The following is a 19,165-nucleotide window of genomic DNA, read 5'->3' on the forward strand; positions in this document are numbered from 1 at the left end:
CTGATTGGGGGCACTGGTAATCTTATGGAGACCTAAAGAAAATTTAGGTCAAACCCTGACAGGAATATTCTGTGAAACTTGATCATTTCAGCCAGCAGTCTTGAGTCTGTTTTGGATGTAGAATTCAGAGAAAACTCAAACTGAGGTCCACTGAAACATCGGATTATCTGGATCATCCACTCTTTTTGGAAATTTTTCAGGTGATCATCCTTGAACAAACCTGATTTTTCTTAACCCAGAATGAATCCATGGCCTCTTAATTCCTGTGGAAACAAGAGCAAAACCTCCTCTCCAACGTACTATATCTTTTGTCTTAAATTTTGATGTCATTTTCAAAATATATATGTTGAATTAATCCAGCAGAATTTATAATCAAATGCCTTCTAGCAGCTGTTGCTCCTTCCTCAGCCATCACACAATTCAAAGAAAACACAATAACATACAGTAGCCAAATTCTTTGTGTATTTTCCATCTTTATGTGGCTTTATTTAAAACTCTATTTTTTTCTTTTTAATTTAATTTTTGGTTTTTTAAACAAAGTTTCTCTGTGTATCTTTGTCTTGGAACTCACTCTGTAGACCAGGCTGTCCTTGAACTCACAGAAATCCACTTGCCTCTAGAGGGGCTCCCAGGTGTCCAGGGCGATGTCCCAAGTTAGTTCCTTGGGCAGCTGAAGAGAGGGAACCTGAAATGGCCCTATCCTATAGCCATACTGATCATATGGTGATATGATCTTGCATATCACCATAGAACCTTCATCTGGCGATGGGTGGAGATAGAGACAGAGACTCACATTGGAGCACCGGACCGAGCTCCCAAGGTCCAAATGAGGAGCAGAAGGAGGGAGAACATGAACAAGGAAGTCAGGACCGTGAGGGGTGCACCCACCCACTGAGACAGTGGGGCTGATCTATTGGGAGCTCACCAAGGCCAGCTGGACTGGGAATGAAAAGCATGGGATAAAACTGGACTCTGAACATGTCAGACAAAGAGGGCTGATGAGAAGCCAAGGACAATGACACTGGGTTTTTTTTTTTTTTTAGTTTAAATTCTTTTTTTTTTTTTTAATATGGAACGCTTCACGAATTTGCCTGTCATCCTTGCGCAGGGGCCATGCGAATCTTCTCTGTATCGTTCCAATTTTAGTATATGTGCTGCCGACTACAAATGGACTGGACATTGTGAATGTAATCCTAACTTGATAATTGTTCTTATTGTATATAGTTTTACTGTGTTAGAATTACAGTCCTTTCCTTTTTATTTAGAAAAAAATTGAGGAAATGTTATGGAATACTTTTTTACACTGTATGAAGATGTGTAACTGTAATTGCTTTAATAAAAAGCAGAATGGCCAATAGCTAGTTGAAGAGAATAGGCAGGACTTACAGGACGAGAAAGTCAGAGAGAAGTAATAAGGAAACTAAGTACATGGATTTTGCCAGCAGACTTGGTGCAGTATGGACATGCCATACTGAGGAAAAGTAAAGATTACATAGCAAAGCATAGATTACTAAGAGTTAATAAATTTGTGTTTTAAGAGCTCATTGAGAAAAAGCTAAGCTAAGGCATGTTTTCATAATAATAATTCTCCACATTTTTACTTGTGGACTGGTGGTCCTGATAAGAAATTATTGCTATATTATGAAGTCTTTTTTTACTTAATTTCTATGCATATAGATACAGAAGTACTAAGATAACATCTGTCAAGATCATACATATCCTGGCTTAGTTTCTTTTTGTCCTTTTTTCTTGGCTTTTGTCTCCATCAGTTTATTTTTTCACAAATATATAACCTCTCTTGATTGTTGTAGTTTTGTGCTTAATATAGAGGACAGACTATGTGAATGTGTGTAGTATTTCTTCAGAATCCTATTGATCATTCTGAGTTTTTCTGCTTTCCATATAGCTTTAGAATCAGTTTTTCTTTTATAAATTGTTAGGCATTTTCCTTGGGTGTGTTGATTTATGCTGTAAATTTTTTATGTCCAACATCATAATACTGATTCATCTTGTTCACAAGGATCATTGACCTCACATTTTATTTAGTTCTTTTATGTTTTCATAGTATGTAAAAGATTTTATTTAATTCTTTTTTTATTTTCACAATATATGAAAGATATACTAATATTGTATAAATATTACTTTGGGGTCACACAGGTGGTTTAGCACATATTTTTCTTGGGGATGACCTGTGATCAGATCCCAATGCCCAAATCAGGAGGCTCATAACTACCTGGAACTGTAGATCCAGAGGATCTAACACACTCTTTTATGTGGTGTCACAGATACATAGACGACATTCTCTTTCTGACACACAAACACATATAAAAAATGGAATATTTTAACTTGCGAAAAGCACTTATAGCTTGTAAAGGAAACAGAGCAAAATACATTGCATTATGTGTATAATAAAAATCATACAACTTGGTAGCCTTAAAATGAGGGTTTTGCTGTAAGAACGAACCTGAGAATATTGTATTTTGGAGGAAGGCAGATGATAACAGGAATGAGGATATCAAAAGCCATTATAAGCTCTACACAGATCTTATCAGACCATTCCAGGAAAAACTGGAATGGAATATGAGAGTGCTGAGAATAATTCAGTCAAGGTCATGTGGATTCAGTGGGAAATAAACTCCATGAAAGTTAGGCTAGAGTTCATATGGTAGTTTGAATGAAAATGGGCCTCATAGAGTTATATATTTGAGTGTTTGCTCCTGATTTGTGGAACTAATTAGTAAAAATTAGGGGATACGGTGTGGTAGGAGATGGTGTGTCACTGGAAATGGGCTCTCCCTTTCTGCCTGTAGAGCAGTGTGTAAACTTTCAGTTCCATGCTTGCCTACTGCTATCTTTCCTGTCATGGCAATGGGCTAATCCTCTAAAAAGTATAAGCAAGACCCTAATTAAAAGTTTTCTATTATAAGAGTTGATTTGACAATTCTCCATTAATATTAGTAAAACTATAAACTTAGCTCATTTGTGTACTATTTTGGAAAATCTGTTTGTATTCTGCCTATGTCCTGAGAAACAGCGGCAGAATTAAAAGACCATGACTTCTTTGACAAAACATTGAGTCAGTAATAGTTAATACTTATGATTCTTGCAGGTCTATAGTGAAAAAGAGCAACAAGTAGGGCAAAAAGAAATAAATCATGTAGATTGTTGAGAAAAACAAATGGTTTTAAAAGGAAGGAGAAATGGAGGATCATCTCTCTTGTTTCTTGGGTCATTGAGTAGGATCTGGCTTTGCAAGAAAAAGGTCTGCTAACAGATATTTAGAGAGACACACAAACAAATCAACATTATTGAACATATATGAGAGAAACAATGTCAACAATTACTAACTAAAAAAATAAAATCACAGACAAGCTTGTTGCAGGAGGTCCTTCTGCTTCTCGAGCCAATAACTGCTGAGATACCAGCCCATTGGGTCGTGGTCTTTCTCCCTTTAAAAAAGCGGCCACTTCCCTTCTCGCTCTCTCTTACTTCCTGCTCTGCTTCGGGCGACTAGACTCCCTTCCTGGTTGCAAAGAGGGCAGTTGTCTGGGACGGTGATCTGTAAGTTTTTTCCCCTTTAAATAAATAACCATTCTATTAATCATAATTCTAAACTGGTGTGGGATTGTTTTTGACTTATGCCTTCACCTTCATCTGGCGCCCAATGTTTGGTTTTAGGACCCCTCCTTCCCCGGCTCGGCTGCCTGTTGCCAGTTCGGCTTGGCGCGAGCCCTCCCTTCCTCAGCCGCGGCCTGTGCCTTGCGGCCTGTGCCTTGTGCATGGAGCCAGCAGTTTAATATAAATTATCCCGCAGTGGCTTTTCTTGCTGCAGTTCTTTATTTTTTCCCCTTAGACACCTCAGATTGACTTCAAGTCCGCATGTACCCTATCGTTTGCCTCCCCACGTGGATTTAAACTCCACATGCCCGCGTAATCTGAGTCATTTTCAAATCTCACTTGCAAGCACAGCGCTTAAGCAGCACGAACCAGAGCACATGGTTGCCAAAAGCTGCAACCCCTCGGGGCAACCCTGTCACGTGGAGGCATACACGGCTTCCGGGTTACTCTTCTATACCCCTGGATTCTGGGTTTATGGTTCCGTGTACGGAATTGATTCAATTACATTTACTTTGTTGAGCAACTTGCATTTCCCAGTTTTTAACAAATACTAGGTGGACACTGAAACAGAACCTCGTTTTCGTCGTGACTTGGCAACAGCACCACCTGCTGGATAATAGGTAACATGGTGGTTTTCGTTTCCAACACAAATTTTACTGTTTTGTTCACTAATACAATGGGTCATATCATGCAAGGTTTATATGATTATGGGGACAACATAATTTACTGGTTACTAGGTTTCAATATTATTTGAATAGTCTATCATTTAGGAAGAATATGGCACTCCTAAGAACCATACAATCTTTACTAGAAACTCATGCAGGTCAGGAGATTCAGGATTCAAAAGAGACAATAATAAAAAGACTTGAAATGATTGAAGAAATTATTGGAGCTGGTGAAAAGAGTAAGAAGGCACAAGGACAGGATACAATGCCACCACCTGCTATTAGAACTGGCTTACCCAGGATTTTAACGACATATCCTGTAATCTATTCTGACAAAGAGTCAACTTCTAAAGGCTCAAAGGGAGTCAGAGAAGCTAGATGGATGCCAATAGCAATGAATGATCTAAAAGAAATTAAGCAAGCTATTGTTAATTTTGGCTTGTACTCTGCATATGTTAAGGAAATGATAAGGACTTGGGCTTCTAATGCTAGAGCTACCCCCCATGATTTCCATAAGTTAGTGTCTGTAGTTTTAGATAATGGACCTTCCTTGATGCTTGGAATCCATTTCAGAGAAGAATCCAACCATATGGAACAGTAAGGAAGAGCAAAAGGTGTCGAATTTTCCCAAGATCAAATTCTTGGTGCAGGAGAATATGCTGATCCACAGGTCCAAGCTCTTTATGACGATGAAGTACTGTGTTTATGTCACCAAGCAGCTTTAAATGCTTGGAATAGGATACAAGATCCAGCAAAAAGGGTTGAATAATATACCAGAATTAGGTAGGGACAGAGAGAACCCTTAATTAACTTTTTGCAAAGATTAATTAAGGCTCTGGACATAGGGGTAACAGACCCAGAAGCTAGACGAATACTTCTTGAATCTCTAGCTTTTGAGAATGCAAACATAGAATTCAAAAAGATAATTGGGCCTTTAAAGTCTAGACCAGCACCTATGGATGAATGGATTCAGCATATGGTGAATTTTGAGATGTTTAGATATAATGATGAATCTTGGGTAGGAGAAGCGAATTCCAAAGCAATGAGGAGACATCAAACTGCCAGGTGTTTTAATTGTGGTAAATCAGGACATTTGCAAAGGGATTGCAGGCAAAGAATTTCTAGGAATAATATCTCTTCTGGGAATGACAAAAATAGGAGACCTCGGCCTTCAGTAGGAGATGTGGGAAAGGCCGACATTGGTCCAACGAATGCAGGTCAACAACAGACAGAAAAGGCAACCTGATACCATCGGGAAACTCCTTGAGGGGCCTCTCACCGGCCCCCAAGCCAACAGTGGCCCAGTCATTCCCAGTCACAGTGGAGAACATGCCTCACCAAGAAAATTAAAAGCTCCAATTTCTGCTGTAAAAAGTAATAATGGTCTAAATGATGAATTACGCGTGGAGGATGAGTCAAAAAAACCCAGTATGACAGAGTAAATGTATATTTTGGCAGACTTCTATTAACGATCAAAGACCAAAGCTAAGAGTCTGTATAAATGGCATTTTTATTGAAGGCTTGTTAGACACAGGTGCGGATGTAAGTATCCTTACTCCAGAATCTTGACATCCAAATGGGCCTCTTCAAGAGGTAGATGTTCAGTTCTTGGGAATTGGAACCCTATCTGTGTAAAACAAAGCACAAGATGGGTTGAATGCATAGGGCCCGAAGGGCAAATAGGCAGTCTAAGACCATATATAGCCAATATTGCAATAAATTTATGGGGCCATGACCTGCTACAGCAATGGAATACCCAGATTAACATTCCTGTAGTTCCAGGAACTCATAATTCTGGGAAAGATATAATGAGGTATTATGGAAAAAGGTCACCAGCCATTCAGGCTGTACAAGAACATACAGCAAATAGCAAACCTTTAGAGGTACCAACAGTCCTACCTTTAAAATGGCTAATTGAGAAGCTAATATGGACCAAACAGTGACCTCTAGCTGAGGATAAATTACAGGCATTATAACAGCTGGTGTAAGAGCAACTAGATGCTCAACATATTGAAGAATCAACCAGCCCTTGGAATTCTCCTGTGTTTGTTGTAAAAAAGAAATCTGGTAAATGGAGAATGGTGACAGATTTAAGAGCTGTCAACAAAGTAATTCAACCTATGGACCCACTACAATCTGGAATTCCTTTGCCTTCTTTATTACCAAAAGGATGGCCTCTTATAGTTATTGATTTGAAAGATTGTTTTTTTCACTATACCGTTACAAGAAAAGGATAGAGAAAAATTTGCCTTCACAGTGCCTACTTATAATAATTCTCAGCCTAATAGGAGATATCAATGGACTGTCCTCCCACAGGATATGCTCAATAGTCCTACATTGTGCCAATATTTTGTGAGTAAACCATTGGAAATAATTTGTAAACAATTCCCCAAGTCCATAATTTATCATTACATGGATGACATCTTGTTATCTGATTCAAATAAAGATACTTTAGAAAGGATGTTTGAAGAAGTAAAGAAAGTCTTGCCTAGGTGGGGATTACAAATTGCCCCTGAAATGATTCAAAGAGGAAACTCTATTAATTACCTAGGTTACAGAATAAGGTTAGAAAAATTAAAACGCAAAAGACACAAATTAGGAGAGACCAGTTAAAGACTCTTAATGACTTCCAAAGATTGTTAGGAGACATTTCCAGTCTACGACCAGCTGTTGGTATAACACCTGATCTAATAGTTCATTTAAACAAAACCTTAGATGGTGATAAAGATTTGAATAGTCCAAGAAAACTGACACCTGAAGCAGAAAAGGAACTGACAATGATTGAGGAAAAATTACAGGAGGCACATGTGGATAGGGTGAACCCAAATCTTAGCTGCATCCTAATCAAATTGCCTTCCAGAATTTCTCCTACAGGGATTCTAATGCAGAGGGAAGATATTATTTTAGAGTTGTTATTTATACCTAATAAACCAAGTAAAAAATGAAAAACTTATGTGGAAAAAGTCTCTAAATTAATTATAAAAGGTAAGCTGAGACTTCATCAAATAGCAGATATAGACCCAGCAAAAATTATAGTGCCTTTTACTACTGAAGAAATAAAAAAGTTATGGGAAGACAATGAACCATGGCAAAGAGCTTGTGCTATTTTTTTAATTAATTAATTTATTTATTAAAAATTTCTGTCTCTTCCCCGCCACCGCCTCCCATTTCCCTTCCCCTCCCCCAATCAAGTCCCCATCCATCGTCAGCCCTAAGAGCCATCAGGGTTCCCTGCCCTGTGGGAAGTCCAAGGACCACCCACCTCCATCCAGGTCTAGTAAGGTGAGCATCCAAGCTGCCTAGGCTCCCACAAAGCCAGTACATGTAGTAGTATCAAAAACCCATTGACATTGTTTTTGAGTTCTCAGTAATACTCATTGTCCACTATGTTCAGTGAGTCCAGTTTTATTCCAGGCTTTTTCAGACCCAGGCCAGCTGGCCTTGGTGAGTTCCCGATAGAACATCCCCATTGTCTCAGTGTGTGGGTGCACCCCTCGCGGTCCTGAGTTCCTTGCTCCTGCTCTCTCTCCTTCTGCTCCTGATTTGGACCTTGAGATTTCTGACCGGTGCTCCAATGTGGGTCTCTGTCTCTGTCTCCTTTCATTGCCTGATGAAGGTTAATATTCAGGAGGATGCCTATATGTTTTTCTTTGGGTTCTCCTTCTTATTTAGCTTCTCTAGGATCACGAATTATAGACTCAATGTCCTTTATTTATGGCTAGAAACCAATTATGAGTGAGTACATCCCATGTTCCTCTTTTTGGGTCTGCCTTACCTCACTCAGGATAGTGTTTTCTATTTCCATCCATTTGCATGCAAAATTCAAGAAGTCCTTGTGTTTTATTGCTGAGTAGTACTCTAATAGGTATATATTCCATACTTTCTTCATCTATTCTACCATTGAAGGGAATCTAGGTTGTTTCCAGGTTCTGGCTACTACAAACAATGCTGCTATGAACATAGTAGAGCCTATACTTTTGTTGTATGATAAGGCCTATCTTGGGTATATTCCCAAGAGTAGTATTTCTGGGTCCAGGGGTAGGTTGATCCCAAATTTCCTGAGAAACCACCACACTGCTTTCCAAAGTGGTTGCAAAAGATTGCATTCCCACCAGCAATGGATGAGTGTTCCCATTTCTCCACAACCTCTCCAGCAATGGCTATCCTTGGTGTTTTTTATTTTAGCCATTCTGACAGGTGTAAGATGGTATCTTAAAGTTGTCTTGATTTGCATTTCCCTGATTGCTAAGGAAGTTGAGCATGACCTTAAATGTCTTTTGGCCATTTGAACTTCATCTGTTGAGAATTCTCTGTTCAGCTCAGTGCCCCATTTTATAATTGGGTTGATTAGCCTTTTACGGTCTAGTTTCTTGAGTTCTTTATATATTTTGGAAATCAGATCTTTGTCAGTTGCGGAATTGGTGAAAATCTTCTCCCAGTCAGTGTGTTGCCTTTTTATCTTAGTGACAGTGTCCTTTGCTTTACAGAAGCTTCTCAGTCTCAGGAGGTCCCATTTATTCAATGAGGCCCTTAATGCCTGTGCTGCTTGGGTGTAGTAATAAGAGCGTTGGGGCTGCGTCCCCGGCACCCGGCTGCCCCCACGGCTAGCTTTACCCAAACTAATTACACGGACACTGTATTCTTTTGAACGCTGCTCGGCCCTTTAGCTCTAGCACTTACAGGCTAATTCTCACATCCCGATCAACCCATCTCTAGTAATCTGTGAGAACCAGTCTTACCAGGAAGATTCTGGCCTAGTCCATCCTGGGTCTGAGCTTCATGGCGTGTGTCTGCCCGGGAGCGGGGCATGGCATCTCTCTCTGAGGCGTCTGCTCCAGAGAGGAGAGCTGTGGAGTCTGACCTCACTTCTTCTTCCTCCCAGCATTTTGTTCTGTTTACTCCACCCACAGGGCCAAGCAGTTTCTTTATTGCTTAACCAATGAAATCAACAGATTGATATTTGACACTCCCACATCACTGGGGTTATACGTAGGAAGCGGTCTCCTGTGCCCATGTGTTGTAGAGTACTTCCCACTTTCTCTTCTATCAGGTTCAGTGTGTTCGGACTGATATTGACGTCTTTAATCCATTTGGACTTGAGTTTTGTGCATGGTGATAGATATGGATCTATTTTCATTCTTCTACAGATTGACATCCAGTTTTGCTAGCACAATTTGTTGAAGATGCTCTCTTTTTTAATTGTATACTTTTATACTTTTGTATACTTTTAGCTCCTTTATCATAAATCATGTATTCATAGGTTTGTGGGTTAAAGTCAGCGTCTTCTATTCGATTCCATTGGTCGACTTCTCTGTTTTTATGCCAGTACCAAGCTGTTTTCAATACTGAAGCTCTGTAATAGAGTTTGAAGTCAGGGATGGTAATGCCTCCAGACAATCCTTTATTGTATAAGATTGTTTTGGCTATCCTAGGATTTTTGTTTTTCCATATAAAGTTGATTATTGTCTTCTCCAGATCTGTGAAGAATTTTGATGGGATTTTGATGGGGATTGCATTGAATCTATAGATTGCTTTTGGTAGAATTGCCATTTTTACTATGTTGATCCTCCCAACCCAAGAGCAAAGGAGATTCTTCCATTTTCTGGTGTTTTCTTCAATTTCTTTCTTCAAAGACTTAAAGTTCTTGTCAAATAGATCTTTCACTTCCTTGGTCAGAGTTACCCCAAGATATTTTATGCTATTTGTGGCTATTGTGAAAGGTGATGCTTCTCTGATTTCCCTCTCTGCTTCCTTATCCTTAGTGTATAGGAAGGAAACTGATTTTTTTGGAGTTTATCTTGTATCCTGCCACATTACTAAAGGTGTTTATCAGCTCTAGGAGTTCTTTGGTAGAGTTTTTGGGGTCGCTTATGTATACTATCATATCATCTGCAAATATCGAAAGCTCAACTTCTTTCTTTCCAATATGAATTCCCTTGATCCCCTTATGTTGTCTTATTGCTATTGCTAGAACTTCAAGCACTATATTAAAGAGGCATGGAGAGAGTGGACATCCTTGTCTTGTTTCTGATTTTAGTGGGATGGCTTTGAGTTTTTCTCCATTTAATTTAATGTTAGCTGTTAGCTTGCTGTAAATAGCTTTTATTATATTTAGGTATGACCCTTGTATCCCTAATCTCTCCAAGACCTTTATCATAAAGGGGCGTTAAATTTTGTCGAATGCTTTTCAGCATCTAATGAAATGATCATATGGGTTTTTTTTTCTTTCAGTTTGTTTATATGGTGGATTGCATTGATAGATTTGTGTATGTTGAACTAGCCCTGCATCTCTGGAATGAAGCCTACTTGATCATAATGGATAACTTTTCTAATGTGTTCTTGGATTTGGTTTGCCAGTATTTTTGCGTCGATATTCATGAGTGAGATAGGCCTGTAATTCTTTTTCTTGGTTGGGTCTTTGTGTGGTTTTTGTATCAGGGTAACTGTAGCTTCATAAAAGGAATTTGGCAATGACTCTTCTGTTTCTATATTGTGAAATACATTAAGGAGTATAGGAATTAGCTCTTCTTGGAAGTTCTGGTAGAATTCTGCATTGAAACCATCTGGTCCTGGGCTTTTTGTGGAAGGGAGGTCAAGTACCTTATAAAGGTAAACCCATCAGACTTACCCGGACTTCTCTATGGAAACCATGAAAGCCAGACGGTCCTGGATAGAGGTACTGCAGAAACTAAGAGACCATGGATGCAAACCCAAACTACTATACCCAGCCAAGCTATTGTTCACTATTAATGGAGAAAACAAGACATTCCAAGATAATAACAAAATTAAACAATACGTAGCCACAAATACAGCCCTACAGAAAGTAATAGAACCAATATCGCAACCCAAGGAATCCAACATTTCCAATACTGCCTACAATAACTCAGGCATCTAGCGACCCTTCACCAGCACAACTTAAAGAAGGGAGACACACAAAATCTACTACCAAAAACAATAAGAATAACCGGAGTAAACCACCACTGGTCATTAATATCACTTAATATTAATGGTCTCAATTCACCCATAAAAAGGCACAGGCTAAGGGATTGGATATGAAAACAGGATCCAACATTCTGCTGTTTGCAAGAAACACATCTCAACCACAAAGACAAGCATCTACTCAGAGTAAAGGGTTGGGAAAAGGTGTTTCAAGCAAATGGTCCTAAGAAAAAAGCAGGTGTGGCCATACTAATTTCTAAAAAAACTGACTTCAAACTAGAATCAATCAGAAGAGATCGAGATGAACACTTTATACTCATAACAGGAACAATTCATCAGGATGATATCTCAATCCTGAATATCTATGCCCCTAATATAAAAGCACACACTTATGTAAAAGAAATATTACTAGAACTTAAGGCAGACATCAAACCACACACACTAGTAGTAGGAGACTTCAACACACCTCTCTCCAATGTACAGGTCAATCAGGCAGAAACCTAATAGAGAATTAAGAGAATTATTGGAGGTAATGAAGCAAATGTACTTAACAGACATCTATAGAACACTCCACCCAAATAGGAAAGAATATACCTTCTTCTCTGCAGCTCATGTAACCTTTTTGAAAATTGACCACATACTAAGAAACAAAGGAAACCTCCACAGATACAGAAAAATATCAGTGTCCACCTGTGTCTTATCAGATTACCATGGATTAAAGTTAGAAGGCAACAACCATGCTACCCCCAGAAAGCTGACAAACTCATGGAAACTGAGCAGTCAACTACTGAACCACACCTTGGTCAAGGAAGAAATCAAGAAAGAAATTAAAGTCTTCCTTGAATTTAATGAAAATAAAGAGACAACATACTCAAACCTATGGGACATGATGAAAGCAATGCTAAGAGGAAAGTTCATAGCACTAAGTGCCCACTTAAAGAAAACGGAGAAAGCAAACATTGGGGACTTAACAGCCTACCTGAAAGCTTTAGAAAAAAAAGAAGCAGACGCACACAGGAGGAGTAGAAGACTGGAAATAATCAAACTGAGGGCAGAAATCAACAAAATAGAAACACAGAAAACAATCCAAGGAATCAATAAAACAAAAAGTTGGTTCTTGGAGAAAATCAACAAGATCGACAAACCTCTATCCAAACTAATTAAACAAGAGAGAGAGAACACAAAAATAAATAAGATCAGAAATGAAAAGGGGGACATAACCACAGACACAGAGGAAATTCAGAGAATCAAAGCCTGTATGCCACAAAACTGGAAAATGCAAAAGAAATGGACATTTTTGTGCTAATATTTTGGGAGAAATTAATAGCAACTATCCCAGAAGTGGTAGACTTAACCTCATAAAGAGAACCTCTTGGATTCTTCCTCGAATTGTACGTGATGCTCCAATAACTGGAGCCCGTACGTTCTATACTGATGCAAATAAATCAGGGAAAGCAGGTTCCAAGTCAGATGAATTGAGTAAAGTGGAACAAAGCCCTTATAATTCTGTCCAGAAGGCAGAATTATATGCCATTCTTATCATGCTAAGGGATTTTAAAGAACCTCTTGATATAGTTACAGATTCACAATATGCAGCAAGAGTTATCTTGCATATTGAAACCACTGAATTTATACCAGATGACACAGAGTTGACTTCAGTGTTTATCCAGGTACAAGACATAAGCAGGAACAGGCTTTGTCCTATATACATAACACACATCTGGTCCCATATAGGTCTGCCTGGTCCTCTAGCACAAGGTAACATTGAGATTGATCAATTATTGATTGGAAGCGTGTTGCAGGCCTCAGAATTTTATAAGAAGCATCATATCAATAGGAAAGGCCTAAAGAAAGAATTTTCCATTACTTGGCAACAAGCTAAGGACATTATAAAGAGATGTCCTACTTGTTCTTTCTATAATCAAACACCGTTGCCTGCAGGGAGTAACCCAAAGGGTACTAAGAGAAATGAAATCTGGCAGATGAATGTGTTCCACTTTATGGAATTTGGTAAATTAAAATATGTACACCACACCATAGACACATATTCAGGTTTTCAATGGGCTACTGCCCTGAGCTCAGAAAATGCTGATTCAGTAATCACACATTTATTAGAAGTTATGGCCATCATGGGTATACCTGTACAAATAAAGACAGATAATGTTCCAGCATATGTATCTAAGAAAATGAAACGCTTTTTTGATTATTATAATATAAAACACATTACAGGTATACCAAATAATCCTACAGGTCAGGCAGTTATAGAAAGATCAAATCGTACTATAAAGGATATGCTGAACAAACAGAAAGGGATCAAAAATACCCCCAGAAATAGATTACATAATGCTTTATTAACCTTGAATTTTCTTAATGTTAATGAGAAAGGAATGACAGCAGCAGAAATACATTGAATAATGGAAAAGTCTGCTGAACTAAATCAACCGATTTATTTCAAAGATGTGCTGACCTCTCAGTGGAAGCCAGGAAATGTGCTACGTTGGGGAAGGGGTTTTGCTCTTGTTTCCACAAGAGAAGAAAAATTGTGGATACCATCAAAATTAATAAAGTTTCGATTTGAAGAGGAGAAATCTCTTGGAAAGGAGAAATGACAACTCATCCACAATGATGATATTAATACAGGTGGTAAGAAAAACATATAGACTGGGAGCAGGGTTCTGTTCTTATCTCCACAGGAAAACACTCTTCTTTGAAAAATTCAAGGGACCCTGGATGTTTAGATACTGACATATGTTAAAATACCTGCCCAATAGGAAATATCAAGAAAACTGAATAGGTTGTGTAAGTAAAATATATTAAACCATATTTCTAAATTTATAGAGCTTGTTTTGAAGTTTTGACTCTGGCTCAGTCCCTCTCCAATTCCAAGCCTATTAGTAAGAGAAAAACCCAGAGTTTCTGGAGTTTCTGTCTCATGTCAAGAGCCATGATATGGGACAGAAAGAAATATGAGTTTTGAAAACATCTTTGCTTTTCTTCATATCTATCATACTTTTCATTGAATATATTATCATGCCTTTCATATATATATATATATATATATATATATATGTCTATATGATTAATGTTTAAGTTTTTCACAATGAACAATGAGTTTTTCCTGAAGTGACATTTGAAGTTTCCAGGAAGAAGATGGGGCCCCATAACAACAACTCCACCTTGTTGATATGATGTCATGATACTGATAGCACTACTACAAGACCTGTTTGGGGTACCAGCTGCACAAGACGAACCCAACCTGATTAGCTGAAATGGTGCACATCTTATACAACATTTCGGCCAGACCTGCACAAAATACTCAGAGACTATTTGGAATTTTAAAGGACATTGATCTTGAAATTTAACCATCATTTTACTTTCATAGGATCCCCCAGAAAGAACATCGCCCCCATGTTAGCTGGAAGTAATTCTAGAGGACGACGTTCCCTCTCCAAGTAAAGTTTGCCCCTGGGTTTAGGGACATCATTTAGGGATTGATTATAAACAGTTGAGGGTTGGGGGAAGAATTTTATAAGCTCAGGGATCATTTTGGAAAAAAAAAGAGGGATGATGGGAAAATAGATTTGTAATTGTGAGTTACTGTTTTTAGACAAATATATTGGTTTCAATTCTTGTATATTGATACAAAGTTAAATTATATTGACTATTGTATGCATGCGTGTTTATACCTCTGTTTAAAACATTTTTTATGTATTGACATATATTGTTTTGATATATATTGTATATATTTACCATATTGCAGTGTACATTTCTACCTCTGATTATGATACTTATATATTGTTTGTGTATTGATTTATATTTACCATACTGCAATGTATATTTGTACATTGTTTATATTTGGAGGTCCTTGTTCTCATTTGTTTCACAGTTGTTTATTATCTTCATCTTTCAGTTAGATAGGTATTGAGAATTATATAGATCAGTAGTATTCTAAGTTTGTCATTTATAATTAGACTAATCAAGTTCTTTAGATACATAGAGATTATATTCAGTATAGATAGAAAATTTTCAACCTCTTCAAAGAGCTGTAGAAAATGGCCTTTAATCTAACTCAGAGTTTTGTGGTAGTGAGACACAATTGCTCCTGGCAACACTGCTCTATTCCCGAGAGAATATTGAGCACCAAAGACATTCCACCTGGAGCCTTTCTTTTTGGCAGAACTGGCCTTTGGGCAAAGAAATGTCCACACTTCAACCACTGACAGAGATACAGACCGTGCATCAATGGATAAAACAGGACTGTCATACCCTGCCAAGACAGGGTAAGATAGTTTTGAAAAGTTTTTTGCCTTTGAAAATGGTATGTCAGTTATGTTAGGCCTTAGCCAAAGTTGGTTGCTTCAATGCTGCAAACGTGACTTTGGGTGATTGCCCAGGTAGCTAGTTGTCTCTGTGATTTGTTGCATGTTTTGTAAGTTGTTTGATTGCACTTCCTAATTACTCAGGTAACATTATTTCCCTTCGCAGAGCTTTGATGGGGTTGGAGACTATATAAATGTAGTTACTTTCCTCTCATGACTTGGCCAAGTTATTTATTATACAAGACTTAAGCTAGTTAGAATAGGATATTTGTACTTATTGTACATAATTTCGTAGTAGGTTTAGAACTCTCTTACTTAAACAAAAGGGGGAGGTGTTGAGGGAGGTCCTTCCACTCCTACAGCCAATAGCCGCTGAGAAACCAACCCATTGGGGCGTGGTCTCTCTCCCTTTAAAAAAGCAGCCACTTCCCTTTTCACTCTCTCTTACTTCCTGCTCTGCTTCCGGTCACTAGACTTCCTTCCTGGTTGCGCAGAGGGCTGTTGTCTGGGACGGTGATCTGCAAGTTTTTTCCCCTTTAAATAAATAACCATTCTATTAATCATAATTCTAAACTGGTGTGGGATTGTTTTTGGCTTACGCCTTTGTCTTCACAAGCTAGGTATGGTGACTCATGCCTTTAACCCGGAATGTAGGTAGCTTGCATTGGCAGTAATTTCCAAGGACTTTAGTGACATTAAAGAAAAGACACCTGCCCTTCATTGTAAGCATAGAAAAAGCACATTAAGGATAAGAGCCAATTCCTAACCACAGAAAGCAACTTCCCACAGAACACTCTGCAGCAAGTAGGGCAAAGACAATTTATAGCCAGGTTCCCAAATGGTGGTATCATCTGAATGATACTTTTATCTGAAAATAAAAGTCAAAATTTAAAGGTCATAGGTTCTTCCTCTGTGGTTTCAGTATAGCACTGTTGCATGCATTTATAGTTGGCAGAGTCAGAGCCCCATTGAGGAGATCCTGAGAATTCATCGCATGAAGTTGTGAAGACCTGCAAAGATTGACAAAGGAGATCAGGAAGATAGTCTGGTTACTTTTATTTTTCTTAAAAGATAGGTGAATTGTCAGCAAAGGTTTCCACTCACTGTATTTTTACCTTTTGGGATCTATTCTCTAGGCCTTAAGAACAAAGTGTTAATAGTTTTCTGTACCAAGACCTGATTTGAATATAAACTGTGGGATAAAGAGTGTTCCTTGCAGAAAAATATGTCAAAGAATTGTATTTTCCTACAACTTGATCTCTGTATAGGGTGTGGGGTGCGGGTACAAAGATTTTCAGGTTGTCTGCCTCTATTTGCAGATACACCAAAATTGATTGTGGGTTTTGGTCACATCAAGTCTAGCCAGGATGAGGTCAGACTGGGTCTCAGCAAAGTTATCTCTAAATGAATCCTAAACTTTATTGCTGAATAAGTTCAGAACTTCTAGAAGACTTTAGAGAAACCACACCTCTGAGTTTGGTAACCTGCCTTACAGAGCTATGTCCAAAGCACATTGCACAGCTATTGTGTTCAATAAGGATGTTTTTGTACACAAACTCTGTTCCCCATGCTCTCTACAGCTCATTCTTCAGAACAAAGTCACTCAGAGGCCAGTGCCCTGACCCAGGCTATTATAAGGGCCACTTTGGTTCCAGTTAGATACCATGCCTGGCCTCTAGTTACACACCTAGTCCTGGGGAGGATCCAGCACAACTGCTCTAGCAACTCAGTTGTCAGTTCCTCAATATCTTTGAAAAGCAGTCCCTACCTTACCATGTCAGTTTTTTTTTTTTTTTTTTTTGGACTCACCCAATCTCACCCATATTTTCTCATAGTGCCTGGAAGTGGTCTCATAGTACAGCAACGCTCCAAACTGAGAAATGGAGCAAATCTACAACTTGGAGAGTAGAAGAACCCTCTGACCCTGCAGGAAGACTGGTGTTTCTACTAGAATGCCCTGATTGGCTAGTGAGTCCTGAGTGACAAAAGCAGCTTCCCTATGGAAACAATGTGCTGAAGCGACACAACACAGTGGTTATCTGCTCTGGCTTCTACTGCAGACAGAGACCAGCCCCAGCTGTGCAGAGATTTGCATTTCAGAAGCATTCATGCCTCTAAAAGCTGACCATGTTACATTCCCTCTCTTAACAAAGACTCCAATAGTTGTTCAGTCTGCAAGATTGGATATCTCGGCTAGTCTTATAAACAAGAATTCTGAGACTTGGCTTCTAACATTACTATACGAATGAACTTGCCAGAGAGAGCTCGGGTAAACAAAGAACAAAAACCTCCTTCTTCCATATTCTGTACATATGATACCAAAAGGTACCAGATTAAAGATGAATCTTCCCACCTCAGAAGAACCAGATTAATCTGGGTTTTACCATTTTACATGATTAATAAATACCCCATAGGTGTATCAGTTTTAGTTAATTTCAGAGGTAGTTAAGTTGATAACCAAGAATACACACAAGATCCAATACAAAGAGCTGAGGAAGATTTTTTTTAACCTGTAGCAAGCAAAGAGAGCTTGAGAATCATTTCCAAAGATTCCTCATGTTCAGTTAACAAGTCCACTCATTGAACATGTAAAAGCAGAGACATTCTGGGCATTCTTAGCACAAAGTCATACAGAAAGCTGTATAAAGTATAAACATGATATACAGAAATACTCCAGGAATGTTCATTTTGTACCATAATTTCTTCGCTGAAAATACTATGAAAGTTGATTGCATGATCTGAGAGATAGATGTATCAATGCCACAATTCTCACAATATTGTGAGACAGAGGACACAAATACAGAAAATACTAAGAAAAAGTCACCTATTCCAATTGTGAATGCTGTTCTTAGATTGATAGCTATGTTGAGCTATTCTAACCTTGTTAGGCTACTTTAATTTTTTTTTTTATTGAGAAAAGAAGAAAAAAAACATAAACAAAAATCAAGTTTCCACCTCCTCCCAGCCTCCAATTTCCCTCCCCCTCCTCCCACCCTTCTCCCCCTCCTCCCACCCTTCTCCCCCTGCCCACACTCCTTTCCCCCTCCCTCTCCAGTCCACAGAGCAGTCCGGGTTCCCTGCCCTGTGGTAAGTCCTAGGTCCTCCCCCCCTCCGTCCATATCTAGGAAGGTGAACATCCAAACTGGCTAGGCTCCCACAAAGCCAGCACATTAAGTAGGATCAAAACCCCGTGCCATTGTCCTTTGCGTCTCATCAGCCCTCATTGTTCGCCATGTTCAGAGAGTCCGGTTTTATCCCATGCTTTTTCAGTCACAGTCCAGCTGGCCTTGGTGAGCTCCCAGTAGATCAGCTCCACTGACTCAGTGGGTGGGTGCACGCCTCGTGGTCCCGACTTCTTTGCTCATGTTCTCCCTCCTTCTGCTCCTCATTGGGACCTTGGGAGTTCAGTCCAGTGCTCCTGTGTGGGTCTCTGTCTCTATCTCTATCCATCACCAGATGAAGGTTCTATGATGATATGCAAGATATTCGTCAGTATTGCTCTAGGATAGGGTCATTTCAGGTTCCCAATCCTCAGCTACCCAAGGAACTAACTGGGAACCTCATCTTGGGCACTTGGGAGCCCCTCTAGGGTCAAGTCTCTTGCCCACCCTAAAGTGGCTCCCT

General features: G+C 39.0%; 1 non-coding gene across 1 annotated transcript; it reads right to left on the reverse strand.

Moving 5' to 3' along the window:
• Positions 1–1,063: 1,063 nt before the first annotated feature.
• LOC121451183 lies at positions 1,064–1,167 on the reverse strand. The gene has a single exon (XR_005974706.1). It is a non-coding gene; the product is annotated as a U6 spliceosomal RNA (small nuclear RNA).
• Between the last annotated feature and the right edge of the window lie 17,998 nt (positions 1,168–19,165).

The sequence above is a fragment of the Microtus oregoni genome, unplaced genomic scaffold (genome assembly GCF_018167655.1).
Source record: "Microtus oregoni isolate MIOR12 unplaced genomic scaffold, Mior012 000007F_ref0000211, whole genome shotgun sequence".
In the NCBI taxonomy this organism is placed as follows: Eukaryota; Metazoa; Chordata; class Mammalia; order Rodentia; family Cricetidae; genus Microtus; species Microtus oregoni.